The sequence below is a fragment of the Megalobrama amblycephala genome, linkage group LG17, assembly GCF_018812025.1.
Source record: "Megalobrama amblycephala isolate DHTTF-2021 linkage group LG17, ASM1881202v1, whole genome shotgun sequence".
Taxonomy (NCBI): Eukaryota; Metazoa; Chordata; class Actinopteri; order Cypriniformes; family Xenocyprididae; genus Megalobrama; species Megalobrama amblycephala.
Window position 1 is genome coordinate 20,916,781 of NC_063060.1, and position 20,197 is coordinate 20,936,977.

Genomic DNA, 20,197 nt, shown 5'->3' on the forward strand with positions numbered 1-20,197 from the left:
GGTGAAGATAATTGTGAGCTGCCGCTTCACGCGGGGTCTTCCGCTGGCTTGGATGTTTTATGTGAACCGAAGTAGTTAGTTAGTTTGGGAATTTTTGCTGTAAGATTAGCACCCCTTTTCTCCCTTTCAAGCTTATTTTTCCTTTTTTGCGCACCACTATCACTTTTGTTTATTATTTTGAACACCAGCGAGGCTGAACAAGCAATAAAGGCCAATTTCCCATTTTCTGCATAACGCAAAGAGGCGTTTCCCGATGTCATGGCGCGAATTGTAAAGTGATTTTGATTGGATGGTGATTTATCAGTCAGGCACATTTTCCAATCATTTTTTCTTATTATTTTATTACACACAAATCAACCACCTTTGACTTGTCAATCTCATTTCCTCCAGCCAATCACGGGCCCCCTCTTCCCGCGGGCCCTGGGGCTTAAGCCCCACCTAGCCCTTATGTTAATCCGGCCCTGGCCATGACAGCAATCAAGCTAGGTACATTTAGAAGTTAAAGGGCTCCTGGCATACAGCTGTGAAGGTTATTTTTGTACTTTAAATGCTCTTGGTTCAGGCATCTGAGGGAGAGGAGAGCGGTGGGCGTTTGCCTCTGTTAGATCATATGCTGAGCTGTCAAGAGTAGGCGCAGGTTGGCTGCACTTCAGATTGTGTCTGAATCTCAACTCACTTACGGTAATTATGCTCTATGAGGGAAATGTTTGCCGTGCCTTCTTGAACAAGTGCATGAATAACACGCACACACACGTTCGAGCACATGTTCTCACATTCTCACACATTCTGCCCCCACATACACTCATATTCATGTGGATTTCAGGATAACCCCACTCACACACACACACACACACACATACACACATCAGAACTACCCACACAGAAGACTGCTCATATATCTCGTTTCTTCTCATTTACTTGAATTGCATCTCCATGACAACGCTTATGCATATGTATTAAGCCACATTAATCTATAATAAATTGCATATTTCATTAAGATTTATAATACAACAGAAGATCTGTCGGAAATCGACGTTTATGCGATATTCTAATGTTGTACTGTATATGAGCATGTTGCTTTCTGACGGTCTGTTGCTATCGTGTGATGCAACACGTAGCAAAGCTCAATAAATCTGACAGTCACAGTGAGTCCATAGTAACTGTTCCCTTGGAAACCACTCAGAAGTGAATTAGCAATTAAAAGTGCTGAGAAAACCCCATCAGTGAAGCCCGTGAAAAGGACTGTCTGCATATTGTGCTTTTATTAGCAAGCCAAGAGGATCTGTTCTGTCATTCTGACCAATGAAGCACCATTGTTGTTGATGTAGTAATGATTTTATGTTTCACTGGTTTTTATTTGTTTTACCAGGTTGTTTTGTACAGTATGTTTTGTGCTCATTATACAGTGGATACGGAAAGTATTCAGACCCCCTTAAATTTTTCACTCTTTGTTATATTGCAGCCATTTGCTAAAATCATTTAAGTTCATTTTTTTCCTCATTAATGTACACAGAGCACCCCATATTGACAGAAAAACACAGAATTGTTGACATTTTTGCAGATTTATTAAAAAAGAAAAACTGAAATATCACATGGTCCTAAGTATTCAGACCCTTTGCTCAGTATTTAGTAGAAGCACCCTTTTGATCTAATACAGCCATGAGTCTTTTTGGGAAAGATGCAACAAGTTTTTCACACCTGGATTTGGGGATCCTCTGCCATTCCTCCTTGCAGATCCTCTCCAGTTCTGTCAGGTTGGATGGTAAACATTAGTGGACAGCCATTTTTAGGTCTCTCCAGAGATGCTCAGTTGGGTTTAAGTCAGGGCTCTGGCTGGACCATTCAAGAACAGCCACAGAGTTGTTGTGAAGTCACTCCTTCGTTATTTTAGCTGTGTGCTTAGGGTCATTGTCTTGTTGGAAGGTAAACCTTCAGCCCAGTCTGAGGTCCTGAGCACTCTGGAGAAGGTTTTTATCCAGGATATCCCTGTACTTGGCTTCCCTGCAGCTGAAAAACACCTCCACAGCATGATGCTGCCACCACCATGCTTCACTGTTGGGACTGTATTGGACAGGTGAGGAGCAGTGCCTGGTTTTCTCCACACATACCACTTAGAATTAAGGCCAAAAAGTTCTATCTTGGTCTCATCAGACCAGAGAATCTTATTTCGCACCATCTTGGCAAACTCCATGCAGGCTTTCATGTGTCTTGAACTGAGGAGAGGCTTCCGTCGGGCCACTCTGCCATAAAGCCCCAACTGGTGGAGGGCTGCAGTGATGGTTGACTTTCTACAACTTTCTCCCATCTCCCGACTGCATCTCTGGAGCTCAGCCACAGTGATCTTTGGGTTCTTCTTTACCTCTCTCATCAAGGCTCTTCTCCCCCGATAGCTCAGTTTGGCCGGACGGCCAGCTCTAGGAAGGGTTCTGGTCGTCCCAAACTTCTTCCATTTAAGGATTATGGAGGCCACTGTGCTCTTAGGAACCTTAAGTGCAGCAGAATTTTTTTTTAACCTTGGCCAGATCTGTGCCTTGCCACAATTCTGTCTCTGAGCTCTTCAGGCAGTTCCTTTGACCTCATGATTCTCATTTGCTCTGACATGCACTGTGAGCTGTAAGGTCTTATATAGACAGGTGTGTGGCTTTCCTAATCAAGTCCAATCAGTATAATCAAACACAGCTGGACTCAAATGAAGGTGTAGAACCATCTCAAGGATGATCAGAAGAAATGGACAGCACCTGAGTTAAATATATGAGTGTCACAGCAAAGGGTCTGAATACTTAGGACCATGTGATATTTCAGTTTTTCTTTTTTAATAAATCTGAGGTCTGAAGGTATCGCCGGCGATACCACCGTGTTTTTTTCTTATCAGTGTGAAAGAGACTCAAAATACTCCGTCAATGTTGCACATACAATTAAGAGTTATACACCATTTTAATCTGTGGAATATCTTCTTTCATTTGTGTACACTCAGAGTAAAAACAAAATGTTGTGCTCTTTGTAAAATAAAGAAAACTAACATGATGCGTGATCTCTCCTCTCCCTCTGAACGAAGTCCAATCTGATAGTTCTTAGAAAATGAACTGTAACTTAGTGAATAATAATGACAAAAAAATTACACTTATGTCTAAAAAAACGTTAAGATTTCAGGTTTTAAAACATGTAAGTCAAATCGAAAACAAACCTTCTGTGTTTATGTAATCTGTATGAAAAGAGAGCCATGTCAGAAGTCTGTGATTCAGCTCATTATCCGCTAATGCGGCCACGCCCACGGAGGGAGCGCTATTCAGACGCAAATTCAGAGGCAATACATGCATTCATCGTCTCAATCGTGTATTTATTGTCTTCAAAAGTGTTTTGAATAGCCATATTTAGCGATCTCTTGCCTCTGTTAGTTCCTTGATTGTCACATGATATTCCTCTTCTTTTACTGAGGCATTTGTGGACAAAAGGGGCAGAGCGCCCTCCGGCTGCAAGTATGTATGATGAAAACACAGTATCCAGCACTCATAGTAATGACAATCAATATAGAATAATAAATATTACTCCTTTGTATAGAAAATTGATATAAACATATGAGAATCCATCAATATTTCTCCAAATGTGTATGCTTTTAAGCATATTAAGAAATTATGGTCAATATAAGATTTTAAGAGTCAAAATGTGAAGCTTGAGTCTTAGATCTTTTTAATGATGTATAGTTTGTCAACTGCACATCAACATTTAGGCTCTATAATATAACAAATATAGTAGTCTATATGAAATGCCCTAGAGGTAGGAATGTTCAGACGCTTTGCATCACAGAAATACAGTATATTTTAAAGTATATTAAAATAGAAAACCATTATTTGGTTAGACACTTGAGACTTCTTTTAAAAACATTATAATGGCATTATAATGTGTTCAATCTTTTGACTGGTAGTGTAATTTAACATAGGCCTATACAAAATTTTCTTCATATCATGTGCAATAATACGTGCATGCATGAGATCACAAAAATCATGTTTTTTTTTGTCCTGAGTGGACTTTAATCCTGTTATCAGCATGATCACAGAGGGTTTTTTCACAGCCTACCTGACTGAAAGGCCTCATTAATATGCAAGTCATTTCAGGTCATTATTATTCAATTCTTTTGTCTTCTCAGGTGAGAATCACCCATTATACATGAGGATTCCCACCTCCTCGCATACTGTGTTTCTTGACCAAAAGTGTCTTCGAAAATTTAAATCTCTCTATTGTTTTATATGAAGGAGTAGGAAGGATAATTTTTACTTCATTCTGAAGCAAAAACTCTAGTCTACAACCTCCAATACCTAGAAGTCTTATGAACACAGATTTAATATACTTTTTTTGGCCTTATTTCAGTGACTTAAGTTTTTTGTTTTTTCAATAACCACGCATAAACGTTATTCCTTCAAAAACACAAACATGTACATACATGTTCCTCACATATTATTGTAGCCTAGTTTGTGCTGAATACAGTGTAATGACACTTTTTCCATTAATATGTTTATGAACAACTGAAAAAAGCACAAATGTCAGGGCATGTCAAAACTTCTCCAGGGCCCCAAAAATCCTCAGACCCCTGAGGGTTAATGAGGGAAAAAATGAACTTAAATGATTTTACATTACATTTACATTTACATTTATGCATTTGGCAGACGCTTTTATCCAAAGCGACTTACATTGCATTATACTATACATTTGTATCTGAGTATGTATTTTAGCAAATGGCTGTAATATAACAAAGAGTGAAAAATTGAAGGGGGTCTGAATACTTTCCGTACCCACTGTATGTATTTTAAAATGTTGCATGTGAAGATTACACTGAAAAAAAAAAAAAAAAAACATCTGGTGATTTACTTTGAAACAAAGTTTACTTCAAAATTTTGAGTAAATTTCACAAATAATTACAAGAAATAACATGTAACACACTGTAACTGAATTATACATGCAATTCTGAAGTAGAACTGAAAAAGTATTTTCTTTCAAAATGTACTCTTTATTTACTTTTATTTACTTTTCAGATTTTTGCCCATTTTATCATCCATCAAGCAAAAATCATAAGTCTGATTGCTTAGAAAGAATCTGACGTATCATCCATGTTCGCATAAGATCTTCAGGATGAGCTGCTCTGTAGTTTAATGGGTTAATTCACCCAAAACCTGTAAGACTTTCATTCATCTTCGGAACACAAATGAAGATCTTTTTAATGAAATCTGAGATCTTTCTGTCCCTCCATTGATAGACACAACCACCACTTTCAAGCACCAGAAAGGTAGTAAAGGCATCATTACAGTAATCCATGTGACTTCAGTGGTTTAACTTAAATTTTATGAAGAGACACGTTGTTGTGTGAACACACGTAGGAGATTAATATTTTGTAAATAAAGTGGTAAATTATGTTTTTTGTTTTTTTTTACGCAACACTCTCGTTTCTTCATAAAATTGAGGTTAAACCACTGAAGTCACATGGAGTACTTTAATTATGTCTTTACTACCTTTCTGGGGCTTGAAGCTTGAAAGTGTCAATGGAGGACAGAAAGCTCTCAGATTTCATTAAAAAGATCTTCAATTTGTACCAAAGATGAGCGAATGTCTTAAGGGTTTGGAATGACATGAGGTTGAGTAATGACAGAATTTTGGGGTAAATAACACTTTAATATTAGGGTTATGGTTGTCTTAAAATCACAGCAAAGCTTACATTTTTGGAAATATGATCAAAGTGACCACTGAAGCTGTCACACTGTCTGTTTCATTACTTTTAGTTTGTTATTTTCAGTCACATGTGTTCCTTTGTTCAGTTTCCATCCAATCTATCTGTTGTCATGGTTATTCATTTAATGAGCACAGCTATTTGTAATTTTTCATCACCATTTGTGTATTTTAGCCCTTCATTTTGAATCACTCTTTGTCTGGTATTATTTGTGCACAGCACACTATTGTTGGATTGTTGTTTGCATTACTGTTCTGAGTTATTTAATAAATCATGTTTAATTTTGAAATAATCTTCGTCTTCCTTGGAAAAGTGTTACAGAAGCCTATTGGAGTATTGCTTTTTAAGACGCTTGTCATTGCATTAAGTAAAGAAAGTGATTTTAGTTTCATTTATGGCTGTCAAATCAATTAATTGTGATTAATCGTATCCAGCATAAGTTATATACATATATGTGCAGCTCTTGTGGGGTGTTCCCGGTCTGCAGTGGTCAGTATCTATCAGAAGTGGTCCAAGGAAGGAAAAGTGGTGAACCGGCGACAGGATCATGGGCGGCCAAGGCATGATTAATCGATTTGACAGCACTAGTTTCATTATAAATAAACAGTATTTTTATTTGTTCCTCAAGTACAATGTACACATTTTGCTGAATTATAACTTGTTTAAAAAGTGACCTGCTGCACAAGTGAATTTATTAAGTATTAATGAGTATTAATGTATCTGGAGAGTGATTCTTAGTAAAGCAATGCATCAAAATAAAATAAAATAAAAAGAATACAGTGTATGTTGTCAAAATATATTTTTTCTTTCATTATATTAATGGTTTTATTGCATCCACCTGTTATAACTATAGCAAAAATAGTCTGTTTTGAAACAGAAACCAACTTACAAAACCACTGCTAGTAAAAACAAGATTTTTTTTTTTTTTTTTTGTTATTGTAATTTTGACTAAAAACCTTACTGAGCAGTCCTTGTGACAACTAGCTCCAGTCTCCTATCTTCCCTTTTCTCTATAGCAACTAACCAAGATACTCTGCTCCATTTTTCATTATCTTTTGTTCCTCCTTTATGTAATGTATTAAAATGACAAAGTACACATGTATCTCAAATGAACATTGTCCATTGTTTCTAATGATGATTTATAGCTTTTGTTGAGTACTCGGGTCAGAAGGACATTTATGGTTATTTGATGGTGGTATAGTTTATCTAATGCTGTATAGTTTAATGGAAGATTATGGATGAGTGATTCTCTCTCTCTTTGTGTTCCCCTCCTCCTTCACTTTGAGTGATGCTGTTACCAGGGCAACAGAGTTGGAAACAGCAGCATCAGTACCAGAGATCAGCTGATTGCCATGCTGTTCACACAAGCATGTGATGAGAGTGTTTGAAAACCTGGACACTGTATCCTTCATAAGATGACAAATACTCTTTTGTTGATGCTCTGAAGGGTCTATGGTGTTGCATTTCTTTTTTTAATGCAAAACATTGTCTATAGACCTTATGCGTCAGAGAAACAAGCGTGCAGCCATATTTAGAATTTTATGTTTGAACTTCCATTTTTGCTGTAGCTCTGTATATTTCTATGGCAGAACTGTCGAATAATAATAGAGTACAACAGTGCCTGACCACTTTTTCAGCAGTGCTGGTTCCGGGAGAATTTTTTCTATTAATTTTTCCCACAGGGATTTTAAAAAGTCTTTTCTTTAAGGCCAAACCAACCAGTGAATCACAACATTACAAATGTTGATTCACTGTCAGAAAAAAAAAGGTACGGCGGCAGTACCCTACAGGGGCAGTACCCTACAGGTGCTGGTCATATAATTAGAATATCATCAAAAAGTTGATTTATTTCACTAATTCCATTCAAAAAGTGAAACTTGTATATTATATTCATTCATGACACACAGACTGATATATTTCAAATGTTTATTTCTTTTAATTTTGATGATTATAACTGACAACTAAGGAAAATCCCAAATTCAGTATCTCAGAAAATTAGAATATTGTGAAAAGGTTCAATATTGAAGATACGTGGTGCCATACTCTAATCAGCTAATTAACTCAAAACACCTGCAAAGGCCTTTAAATGGTCTCTCAGTCTAGTTCTGTAGGCTACACAATCATGGGGAAGACTGCTGACTTGACAGTTGTCCCAAAGACGACCATTGACACCTTGCACAAGGAGGGCAAGACACAAAAGGTCATTGCAAAAGAGGCTGGCTGTTCACAGAGCTCTGTGTCCAAGCACATTAATAGAGAGGCGAAGGGAAGGAAAAGATGTGGTAGAAAAAAGTGTACAAGCAATAGGGATAACCACACCCTGGAGAGGATTGTGACACAAACGCCATTCAAAACTGTGGGGGATATTCACAAAGAGTGGACTGCAGCTGGAGTCAGTGCTTCAAGAACCACTACGCACAGACGTATGCAAGACATGGGTTTCAGCTGTCGCATTCCTTGTGTCAAGCCACTCTTGAACAACAGACAGCATCAGAAGTGTCTAAAGACAAAAAGGACTGGACTGCTGCTGAGTGGTCCAAAGTTATGTTCTCTGATGAAAGTAAATTTTGCATTTCCTTTGGAAATCAGGGTCCCAGAGTCTGGAGGAAGAGAGGAGAGGCACACAATCCACTTTGCTTGAGGTCCAGTGTAAAGTTTCCACAGTCAGTGATGGTTTGGGGTGCCATGTCATCTGCTGGTGTTGGTCCACTGTGTTTTCTGAGGTCCAAGGTCAATGCAGCCGTATACCAGGAAGTTTTAGAGCACTCCATGCTTCCTGCTGCTGACCAACTTTATGGAGATGCAGATTTCATTTTCCAACAGGACTTGGCACCTGAACACAGTGCCAAAGCTACCAGTATCTGGTTTAAGGACCATGGTATCCCTGTTCTTAATTGGCCAGCAAACTCGCCTGACCTTAACCCCATAGAAAATCTATGGGGTATTGCGAAGAGGAAGATGCCAGACCCAACAATGCAGAAGAGCTGAAGGCCACTATCAGAGCAACCTGGGCTCTCATAACACCTGAGCAGTGCCACAGACTGCTGCAGTAATTCAGGCAAAAGCTCATACTTTTCATGTTCATACTTTTCAGTTGGCTTTGTATTGGTCTTAAGTAATATTCTAATTTTCTGAGATACTGAATTTGGGATTTTCCTTAGTTGTCAGTTATAATCATCAAAATTAAAAGAAATAAACATTTGAAATATATCAGTCTGTGTGTAATGAATGTATATAATATACAAGTTTCACTTTTTGAATGGAATCAGTGAAATAAATCAACTTTTTGATGATATTCTAATTATATGACCAGCACCTGTAAGGTACAAAAGTGAAAAGGTACTAATACGTACTTGTAAAGTACTAATATGTACCATTTAGGGATAAGTGAGGTACAGAGATGTACTTTTTCACTTTTTTATCTTAGGGTACTGTCCCAGTGACAGTGCTGTACCTTTTTCCCGAGAGTGTAATTTGAAGTATTTGAAAAAAGTATTTGAAAATATGACAAAGACTGTGTACTTAACGGTTTTAGTGAGGGAAAGAACTACAATCCCATGAAGCACTTGAAGCAGCATCATTGAATTAATATATATGTAATATATATAAGTTTTTAGCAAAATTATTGGACTGGACTATATATTGAAATGTTTAAGTATTTAAAGAGTGTAGGGAGACCGCAGTACTTCATGGGAGTGGGCAGAGCTAAACAACTATTTTGGCACGTTTTTCTCGTTTCAGCTCTGATTGGTGGATTTTTATGTACAGTATTATGGGTAATGTAATTTTACACCATGAACATCCTCAGAATTGTGAGTTATAAAGACAGAATTGTGGTATATAAACTCGCAATTGCCAGAAATAAAGTCAGAATTTCAAGTTAGAATTGCACAATTCAGACTTTTTTTCTCTCAATTGCGACTTTATATCACACAATTCTGACTTTAGAACAATGCAATCGTGTGTTTATATCATGCAATTCTGAGAAAAAAGTCAGAATTTTGAGATTTAAACACAATAGTGAGGAAAAAAAAAGTCATAATTGTGAGATAAAAAGTCGCAATTACCTTTTTGATTGCATTACTTTTTATTCAGTGGCGGAAACAAGCTTCCATAGAAATGAGCCTCATTATCATTGCCCCAATTGCAGCAAAACTGTTCTCAGGAGGTATGTAATGGAAGCACACTTACTTGTTTTTCAGTGTTTAATATACTGTAACAGCTCAGGACACAGATCAAATTTAAGTTGAGTATGCAGTCCATCAATCTTCATGGAATTAAATGAATTCAGTGTGGAGCAGCTCTCTGTGCATATGTGGCAGCCTGTCAAAACCATCACGAAAACAGAAACAAACAAGATATTTACATGTAGCCATAAAAGGTGAGTGGTGTTTGCTGTGCAAAGCCAATGTTAGACTGCTAGGTGGTTGTAAGATTGTTGCTAGGGTGTTCTGGCTGGTTGCTAGGTGGTTAGGGTATTTTGGATAGTTGTTAGATTGTTGCTAGGTGTGTTGGCCAGTTGCTTAAAATTTTTAATTTAATCAACTTTGAATTTTGAGTCATCACAACAAATCAGATGTGCAAGTATGTATGTACAAAAGTAATGTGAATATAGTAAAAGTTCTGGCCTTCCTTTTTGTAATGAGCACTTATTAATGCAACCACTAGAGGTCACTATTTCCTAACAGCTGGTAGCTGAACCGGCAGAGGAACTTGCTGTGTGATTTACAGTCATTTGCATGAAGAGGTTCAGTGCATGAAACTCAAATGAGAAATGTGTGCCATTATCTCAGAGGTGACCCTCGTCGCTATACCGCTGTGATGAGCTAAACTGTAACAATATATTTTTTTTTTTATTTATGGTCTCTACATTATCATTCCAAACAGGTGTGTTAAGTGGTGCAGATGGTGATGTAATTTGGTGCAGCGAAAAGAGCTGAACTGTTATGATCACAAACGAACAGTTTGCATTCAGGTGGCGTATTCGCTCAGCAGGGGCCCTTGGCTCTCAGGTGGGGGGTTTGGACCTGAAAACACCGGTGTTCCCATTTACAGCAGCAGAAAGCTTGAGTGATGTCAAACAGCCCGTCTCACTGCGAATTAAGGTAATTGGATAGATTAGAACATTTCATACATAATTGATCATTTCACGTTCAGTGTTTGCTTATGCAGTCTATTGACATTTGTGCAACAGAGCGGGAATATGTCACATCTAAGACAGTATTTAAATAAAAGAGAAATGTTGAAATCAAGCAAACACTTTAGGTTTTGTTGTACTTTAGGGGATATGTTTGAATATGAATAATTATCATGTATCAAAATTTTATTTATTTATTTAAAGTCTATTTTCAAAGAAAAAACTACTTTAATAATGAAAAAAAATAAGTCTTTTTTATTAATACAATTAAATAATATAGTTTTTTGTTTCCGCATTATGACTCTAATTCCATTTCGTTCCCTCGATTTATAAATCATGCGCATGATTTATAAATCGAGGGAACGAAATAGTAAATCGTATCGCCGCCGATAGCCTCGTGGGCAGCACGCCTACATGTAGTGCCAATGTGCTTCGGGTGACCCGAGTTCGAGTCCCGGCTCGTGGTCCTTTCCCGATCCCGTCCCTCTCTCTCCCACTTCGCTTCCTGTCTAGTAACTGTCCTATCATATGTTGGTTGTTAAGTCTGACGTCATGTGGCAGCGCTTCCGGGTCCAAACGCTCTATCTCATACCACAAGAAAACAATATACACACACGATGTCATGTAATATTTCCAAAAAAGTATAATTATAACCTTTATCTCCATACCAAAATCCCAGATGGCCAGACAGTGATTAATCTTTTATAAATCGTTAAAATATTAATGTCTGTGACGCTGTGAGCACGGAAACTATTTTGTAGACTGTAAGTATTTCAAATTTGTAACTTTAAAATGTTAAATGTTTATTATGAATAAACAGCGCTCATAAACATCTGTGGAGATGGCATTCTCAAGTGAAACGAGTCGAGGCTTGGATTCATCAACGGCGTTCTTTACGTCATGACTTAACAAGCGGATAAAGGCAAAAACGCCAAAAATAAATCTTAAAAAAAAAAAGAAATAGTAAATCGTGCACACGTTTTAGTAAATCGAGGGAACGATTTAGTAAATTGTGCGCACGATTTAGCTTACTATTTTTTTTCCTGCATGTCATGTCCAGGGCTCTGTAGTTCACAACAAGTTTCAATACAAAAGTCTTTGCGACTGAGTGACTCGCTCATAGTCAACCTTTGCCGCCATCTAATGGCGTAATAAAGGTAACTTCTGTTGCTGTTCACAGTCAGGGATTATTCTTTCCAGCGGAAGGAAGGCTTTTACCCTCGGTTTCACAGACCAGGCTTAAGCTAGTCCTAGACTAAAATGCATGTTTGAGCTGTTTTAACTGAAAGCAACTTGCACTGACATATCTTAAAATATGTCAGAACCATTGTTTTGTCTTAAGATGCACACCAGTAATGTTTTTTTCTAGGGTAGGCCTATGTTTATAAAAGCTATTTAAAGGTGATAGAGAGGATTTTTTCGTCGACTGAGAATCCAAAGACTGTTACTGAGTTTTCGAAATGAGCGCATGCGTAAGAACAGCCCCCCTCCTTCACAGCTCATTTCAAAGGAACGCCTCCCAAAACTCGTGCACGAGTATTGGAACACGAGTGTTTACCACCGGCATTCGCTGTGTTGTGTTTTTTGGATTCATTATGTCGGACTCACCGCAGGTAACTCATAATCTGCAGTTGTTACTCCTGTCTCCTGACAAAAACATTGCATGCAGCGCCTGTGGAGTGTGGAAAGTTACTGGAGCGTGCAGCCGCGCTCGTCTCTCACAAGGAACGTCACGGCAGTGATTGACAAGCCAGAGGGCCAATCGTTTACGTGATGATCGCGTAGCGTAAACGATTGGCTGATGTTTTTAAGGCCCTACCTCGTGCACAGATGATTTATATTAATATTATTCCTTTCAGTGCACCTAATAAATAGTCTTTTATCAGTTAGTAAAGACAGTTTCAAAATGTATAAAACAAAACATCCTCTCTATCACCTTTAAAGGCCCCCTGAAGTGTCTTGGAACACGCAGCATTATTCAATGTGATGCCATAATTTCAACTGAAACAGGAAGACAGGGCGATATATCGAACAGCCCCGAACCTTTTTAAAAATAGCCAATAGCGTTTAGTTTATACCACAGCTTGGCCCGAGCCGTTAAACTCGGTAAAACCTCAGTTTCCTTCTAATCTCTAACCGTTTCTCCTCCTAATGCCCTCTATATCGCTTTAAAATGCAGCATTATGTGCAGAATTCAAATGGGTCTGATACATTTTGTGGTCTGTGACGACTCGCGGTCCGTGAATATGATCCGCTCTGTGCTCTCTTGTCTCTGGACCAGAGCAGCTTGCGCTGAACGTGAAAACGGACTTCATTCGCGTCAATGGAAAGCATATTGAATCGTTCCCTATTCTCTATATAGTGCACTATGTGCCATTCACTATGCAGAAACTTGTAAATGTGTGAACAAATGACTGATTTCAGCCTGTTGATAGCGTAGGAGGGGCGGGACTTCAGATTCTAGAGAACATTTGATTGGACAGTATCTGACGGGACGCTAAAGTGCGATATGATGTCATGAAAATCTGTGATCCATTTTAGCGTGAGAGACTGTACGTTTTGAATGCTTATATCTCCTAATTGCGAATTGTGTTATTGTTTTGGAACACACCAGCCTATTCATAAACTTAAGGCTAACATATTCATACTAAAAGCTAAAAAACTTAAATTTTAATTTCAGGGGGACTTTAAAATTGAAATAAGGCCTAATTTTGGTTTAGCCTAAGCCCTGTCAGTGAAACCGGGCCTTAGTGATTTTACTTCATGAAAGCTGCATTGATAGGTATTTTTGCTTTAATATTTGTATTTTGTTTGTTGACGGAACAAAGAACAATGCAGCACCCGGACAGTTTAGTGAGCGCACAGGCTTACAACTGAGGACAAATAAAAACTTACTTGACAACAACAGGTCCCATATCGATATTTTAATTAATAGAACATATCCTTAAATAATGTAGAATTACCGACACACGTTAAGCTTTATTTATGTATTTATTTTTTTACACTTTACACACGAGAAGTAACGAACGTGGTAACGAACAATACCTTCTTGTAAAGGCGAATGAATATATCTGAGGCTAAATAACTAAATATTGAGAATGCAGTGGCGCGTATTATATTTTTCTAACTCCAAAAGATCGGCTACTGATCAGTACCTGCTGATAATCACATATTTTGATGATGCAAAACAAAAGATCCGTGCGTGCTCAGTCTGCTCACGCCGTGAGGTGAATATGAAAGGCTGTGAAGCGACGGCGTCTCACGAAGTCTCCACCGGGCTTGAGTAAAATAATAATGCGGTTACAAGGTGTGCATAATTTAAACCACCTTATTAAATATCTGCACTATCCGTAGCTGCTGTTCATATTGCATACATCTGAACTGTTCCCTCTATTAAAGCTCCAGTGAAGGGTTGCCAGATATCACAAAAAGCAAAACCCTTAAAGCCACCTTAAAGAATTAGTTCACTTTCAAATGAAAAATAGCCCAAGCTTTACTCACCCTCATAAAAATAATTGCATGATGCATAATAATTATACACAGCACACACACACAAACTTTTATTTTCGATGCAATAGCGATTAATCGTTTGCCCAGCATTAATTATAAAAGCTTGTAAATACACATACACATATATTAACAAACTTTTATGTCAGATGTAATTAATCGACTTGACAGCACTGATAAGAATGCAGAAATAACTTCCCCATCTGCTATGAGTCCATATTTTAATTATTTGTTTTACTGCTCATGTCACACAGGGCATCTACTCGTATGAAAGCGGGTGTAATTGTGAGATTTAGTGGTCAGGCTGAACTCAGAACTGATGAAGTGGAGCATAAGAACTGAGTGAATCGTGACTGACAGCATTTGGAATGAAGGTTCCGGGGTCGGTGCGGCCCATCCTGAGGCTACAGGCAGCCTTCAGGTAAAGCACAGACAACACAACCCTCACTGTCAACACACACACACACACACACTACATAACCCGGACCAGGATAATCAGTGCAGTGGCCCCAAACGTGTTTTGAATGTCACTGCAACCGAGTGCAACACTTTTTAAGCCAAACATTTGACAAAGAATGAAGTTTGATCGGTTTAAATGATAAAAACAGATAGATAAAATGATATACTGTTAAAAAGTATTGTGACACTTTAGTCTTTAAATGTCCTGAGGAATGACTGCAGTGTGTGTGTTGTGGCCGCTATTGATTCATTGATTGAACTGAAGGAGCTCTGGGTTAATCCTGGCACCTACAAGACATTATTTCTTTTCTCCTGCCTCAATATCTGTCCCTCCCTCTCCACTTATTGAGTAACACATTTAATTGATTATTCCCTTGCATATGCTAAACGCTTCATATTTTTTAAGGGACCAAATGGATTTTCCCCCCTCAGAGTGGCTGCAGGATTAATGTGTTCTGTTGTGCACAATTAGACACAATGGTTTTCAAAAAGAGTTATCTGAAAGAATCCTTACATTATTTAACACAATATTTCTGGTCTAAAAGGATAAGTAATCTGTTTTTTTCTTCTTTTTCTTTTCAGAAAACTAATGTAGATTTTTAGGCAATGTCTACATTAATCTGGATACAGTGAAAATGGTGTTTCTGTTTCAAAACACTCTTCGTCCACTTTCGAAGCGTTTTCCAAAGGTTTCTCATACACATTCTAAATTCCCTTAACTGCGCATGCATAAAAGCTCACTGCGATGATACAGACGAAACAGACATAATAAGGTTCTCAAGCAATTCTTCTGGTAGGATCATTTTATTTAGCAAAATATCTCATCATTCACTGATGAGTCCAAGTCGAACTCAGTCAAATTTATATGTTTGGTCTAAAACGCAACTGCCATCATGTTTTGCCACAGGACAGCAATTGTGAGTAAATTTTCTCTCATCTTTGCGGGACTGTGATCTGAAGAGTGTACAGAGTAACATATCTTTAGCAAGATATTTTCAATAGAGTCTCAGTCGAGCAGCTGTGCACAGAAGACAAATGGCCAAGGCCAGGATTTTCGTTAATCAATACATATAACCCCACATGAAAAAACCCCAGAACACTTGTGATACATGGCACGTGTCACATGGGATCATTCTTTGATAATTTTGCATCCTTTTTAAAAAGCTCGATGCTGTTCGCTATTCACTGCCATTATATAGATGAGCAGGACATTTTTTTTTTTAAATTCTCCTATTGTGGTCCACAAAAGAAAGAAGGACATACGGCATTAGAACAACACCAGAGTGAGTAAATGATGACTTAATTTTCATTTTAGGGTGAACTATCTCTTTAAGGTAGAAATTGACAAATTGATCGAGATCCATCGGATGAAAATCATAAATCATAAGCTCATGTTCATTTCAATATTCATTTATATATATATATATATATATATATATATGTATATATATATATATATATATACACTGTGTGCAGAATTATTAGGCAAGTTGATTTTCTGATCATATTTTTTTTTCTAAGCACATTTTACCAATTCCAATCCACATCAATCTTAATAACTACTATTAATATTGTTTTTAATCATTTATAAGTGATATATAATTGTTCATGAAGGCTGAAAATTAAAAATGCCTTATATTCAGGTGTGCAGAATTAGGCAGGTTTTCTTTTACAGGCAAAATGAGCCAAAAAAGACATTTAACTCAGACTGAAAAGTCAAAAATTATTAAATACTCATGAGAAGGATGCAATACTAATGCAATACTAGAAAGTTAAAGCATGACCAAGGGACAGCACAATCAGCGGGGTCATACAAAAACAGGTGGAAAAGAAAAGACACATGTTAACTGCAAAAGAATTAAGAATTAAGGTGAAGAATTAAGTGTGAAACCATCAGGAACCCTTTAGTCTCCACCGCCACCATTTTCCAGAACTGCAACCTACCTGGAGTCTCCAGAAGTGCAAGGTGTCAGGATCTCAGAGACTTAGGTTAGCTAAAGAATCCTAAAAAATGACCCGCTTTTAATAAGAATCACAAGCTCAAGAGTTATAAAATACACGAAGACTGGATTTTTATAGGCCTTATAGACAGACAGCTTGAGAGTGACTCCTGAAGGACCAGCACCACATCCTCTTGTACCACTGTTTGAAGAATTGATCTTCCAAAATCTGGCAGTAAGTTTTGGAAGATCATTTTTAGTCCATCTCTGCAAGACGGACATTTCAGGATAAGAGATGGACTAAAAGTGAACTCCCACACCTTACTGCCAGATTTTGGAAGATCAATTCTTCAAACAGTGGTACAAGAGGATGTGGTGCTGGTCCTTCAGGAGTCACTCTCAAGCTGTCTGAAAATACACTTAATTTGAAGTACTAAAATTACAAAAAATAAAATAAATAATAATAATACAAATGACAAAAGCACATAACAAAATGACTAAAATTAAACTAAAATAAAGCTTATACAAAATATTAATAAGTACTATAAAATAAATACTATATTCAATTCAATTCACATTTATTTGTATAGCGCTTTTCACAATACATATCGTTTCAAAGCAGCTTTACAGATAATGCATGTCAAAATTACAATTTAGTAGGGCTGTCAAACGATTAATCACGATTAATCGCATACATAATAAAAGTTTGAGTTTGCCTAATATATGTGGGTGTACTGTGTGTAATTATTATGTATATATAAATACAAACACAATCATGTATATATTTGAGAAATATTTACAAGTATATGTATTTATTTATAATTTTATATCATTTATGTTATATATAAATAAAAATATTTTGTACATAAATAACATATTTATCTTAAATATACACATTGATTTGTGTGTATTTATATATACATATTAATTACACACAGTATTCACACATATATTATGCAAACTGAAACTTTTATTTTGTATGTGATTAATCACGATTAATCATTTGACAGCCCTTACAATTTAGAATAATCTGTTATCAGAGGCGACTGTCAAAATTACAGTATGCAATTTCAGAAATGTACATATACAAAGCATGCAATTAGCTAAAAATGTATTAATTAATAGTGCTAAATATAACACTGTGTGATTAAGTTTAATACTTAGAATTTAATGGTTTGTTTGAATCTTTAACCTTTAACATGAGCAATAGCTATAGTGATACTATAGTAAATTGTTAGAGTTAGGGTTAGTTTGCCATTTCAGTCAAACTTTTCTTTTAACCTCTAAAATTAACTCACCCGCCTACACGCATATGAGCTCCACATCAACACGACGACAGCACAAAAGAACCCGTTAGCCTGTGTTTGCATATGACTTTACAGAGGAAAATCTTATTTCTTATATCTTATCAGTCCAAAACTGTGCAGGCATTGAAAATTTGTGATTTCAAACCATTACATGAGACAGAAATCAATAAAAGATTTCTTATATTAGTCTTCAGATTTTCCTGATAAGAGGTATTGCTTAGGGAGAGATGGGGAAAAATCAGAAAACACAATTAGAGAAAGATCAAAATTTCAGCTGAGCTTGAGGAAAGGAAAACCTTATATATTAGCCCAGGAAATGATGTTTGGATGCCCACGTTCCTTGCAGGAACCAAGGAGCATGTGTCTTACCCTACTTCAGAGGCACGACAAGACGTATGTTCACATCGAGTCGCACAGAAAAACACCTCCTGTGGGATTTAAGCTGAAATATAGAATCAGATGAATCAGATGAAGACATAAACCAAACACGCTCTCAGTAGGGTTTCAGTAAATCATCTCAAACAAATCTTATGAAGGCTGTTAAAAGCTGAACAAATGTGTCCATATGGTCATAAAGGAATATCAGATTCAAAAACTGACATGTACTCAGTATTGTCAAGATAGCATGAACGATTCCTCTGAGGTTCCACTGGTTTACGATGGCATGTCTCCTGAGTTACTCAGAGAGAAAATTGAGTTTAAATATCGCTACTCACTCCAGCAGAAAGGTATGTACAATGTGCAATGCTTAGAGTTAATGCGTTTTAAACATGTGATAAGATATAATCAGACGTTGTTGACCTACATGGCACGTGCATTTTCAGCTAGTGTCTGTCATTTCCGAAGTATTAATGGATGATACACTACTGTTCAAACATTTTGGGTCGGTAAGATTTTTTTAAAAGTCTTTTATGCTGATCAGGGCTGCATTTATTTGATCAAAAATACAGTTAAAACAGAAATATTATGAAATATTATTACAAATTAAAGTAAATGTTTTCTATTTTAATATCTTTTAAAATGTAATTTATTCCTGTGATGCAAAGCTGAATTTTCAGCATCATTACTCCAGTCTTCAGTGTCACATGATCCTTCAGAAATAATTCTAATATGCTGATTTGCTGCTCAAGAAATATTTCTTATTATCAGTGATAATATAAAATATATTTGTGGAAACCTTGATACATTTTCAGCATTATTTGATGAATAGAAAGTTCAAGAGAACAGCATTTATTTGAAATATATTTTTTTTAAAACAAAAATGAATAAAAGCATTGATCTCTGAAAGAAAAAAAAAAAGATGTATCTTGTGTATCTTGGCACAAAAATTCTGATGCTACTTCACCCAAATTATGCTCATGCCATTCCAAAATTGTATTACTTTTAAAAGGATATTTCAAAGAATGTTCATGCAGTTCTTTCCCATACAATGAAGGCATATAATGACAAGGAGCAATCAATAAAAAGCACCACAGAAACGTGTGAACATAGACACATGGAGCAGTGTTCTCGATGTAGCTCTCATAACTTATTCTCACATGCATATACTCAAACTTTGCATGGCAAGACTCAAGATTTGTTGTTGAGTGTCACCACATATACAAGCCATTAATTCTTGCAGCTTGTAACTGAACACAACATATCAAGTTCGACCAATCAGAATATATGAATGAGATTTGAGAAGGAAACTTATTAGTGAATAATGTCTGTTGATCAAACAAAACTATTGTATGGCTTCAGAAGATCTTAGGGTCCCACTTTGGATTAAGTGGCCTTAACTACTATGCACTTACATTTAAATTAATCATTTGATACAATGCACTTATTGCGTACATACATGTTTTTACATTGTACTTTTATTTTAAAAACACCTGCATGTAATTACATCTGTAATTAATTTCTGTAATTACGTTTATAATTACACTGTTGACCCATCCCTTACACCTTACCTCTACTCTTAAACCTACCCATACCACCAAACCTGTCCCTAACCTTACCCGTATCCCACCTCAATAGCAGCAAAAGTGTTTTGCAATTCAATATGAACCCAATAAGTACATTGTACTTATTTTTTGATGTAAGTTCATAGTAGTTAAGGCTACCTAATATAAAGTGGGACCGATCTTAGAAT

At 36.7% G+C, this 20,197-nt stretch overlaps 1 protein-coding gene and 1 long non-coding RNA gene across 4 annotated transcripts in view; one reads left to right on the forward strand and one right to left on the reverse strand.

Annotated features, from left to right (window-relative positions):
• Positions 1–9,924: 9,924 nt before the first annotated feature.
• LOC125250759 lies at positions 9,925–14,142 on the reverse strand. The gene is made up of 3 exons (XR_007180862.1): positions 14,009–14,142; positions 10,679–10,809; positions 9,925–10,039 (listed from the first exon to the last, which is right to left on the reverse strand). It is a non-coding gene; the product is annotated as an uncharacterized LOC125250759 (long non-coding RNA).
• The window catches only part of LOC125250758 (gamma-aminobutyric acid receptor subunit alpha-2), a 158,028-nt gene continuing 148,566 nt past the window's right edge, over positions 10,736–20,197 (forward strand). For 2 of the 3 annotated variants that reach the window (XM_048163484.1, XM_048163489.1), the window contains exons 1-2: positions 14,031–14,160; positions 14,615–14,781. The gene's annotated coding sequence lies outside the window, so the exon portion shown is untranslated. Of the gene's footprint in view, positions 10,822–14,030; positions 14,161–14,614; positions 14,782–20,197 lie in introns of those variants that run through there. The other variant, XM_048163485.1, reaches the window with a different exon arrangement.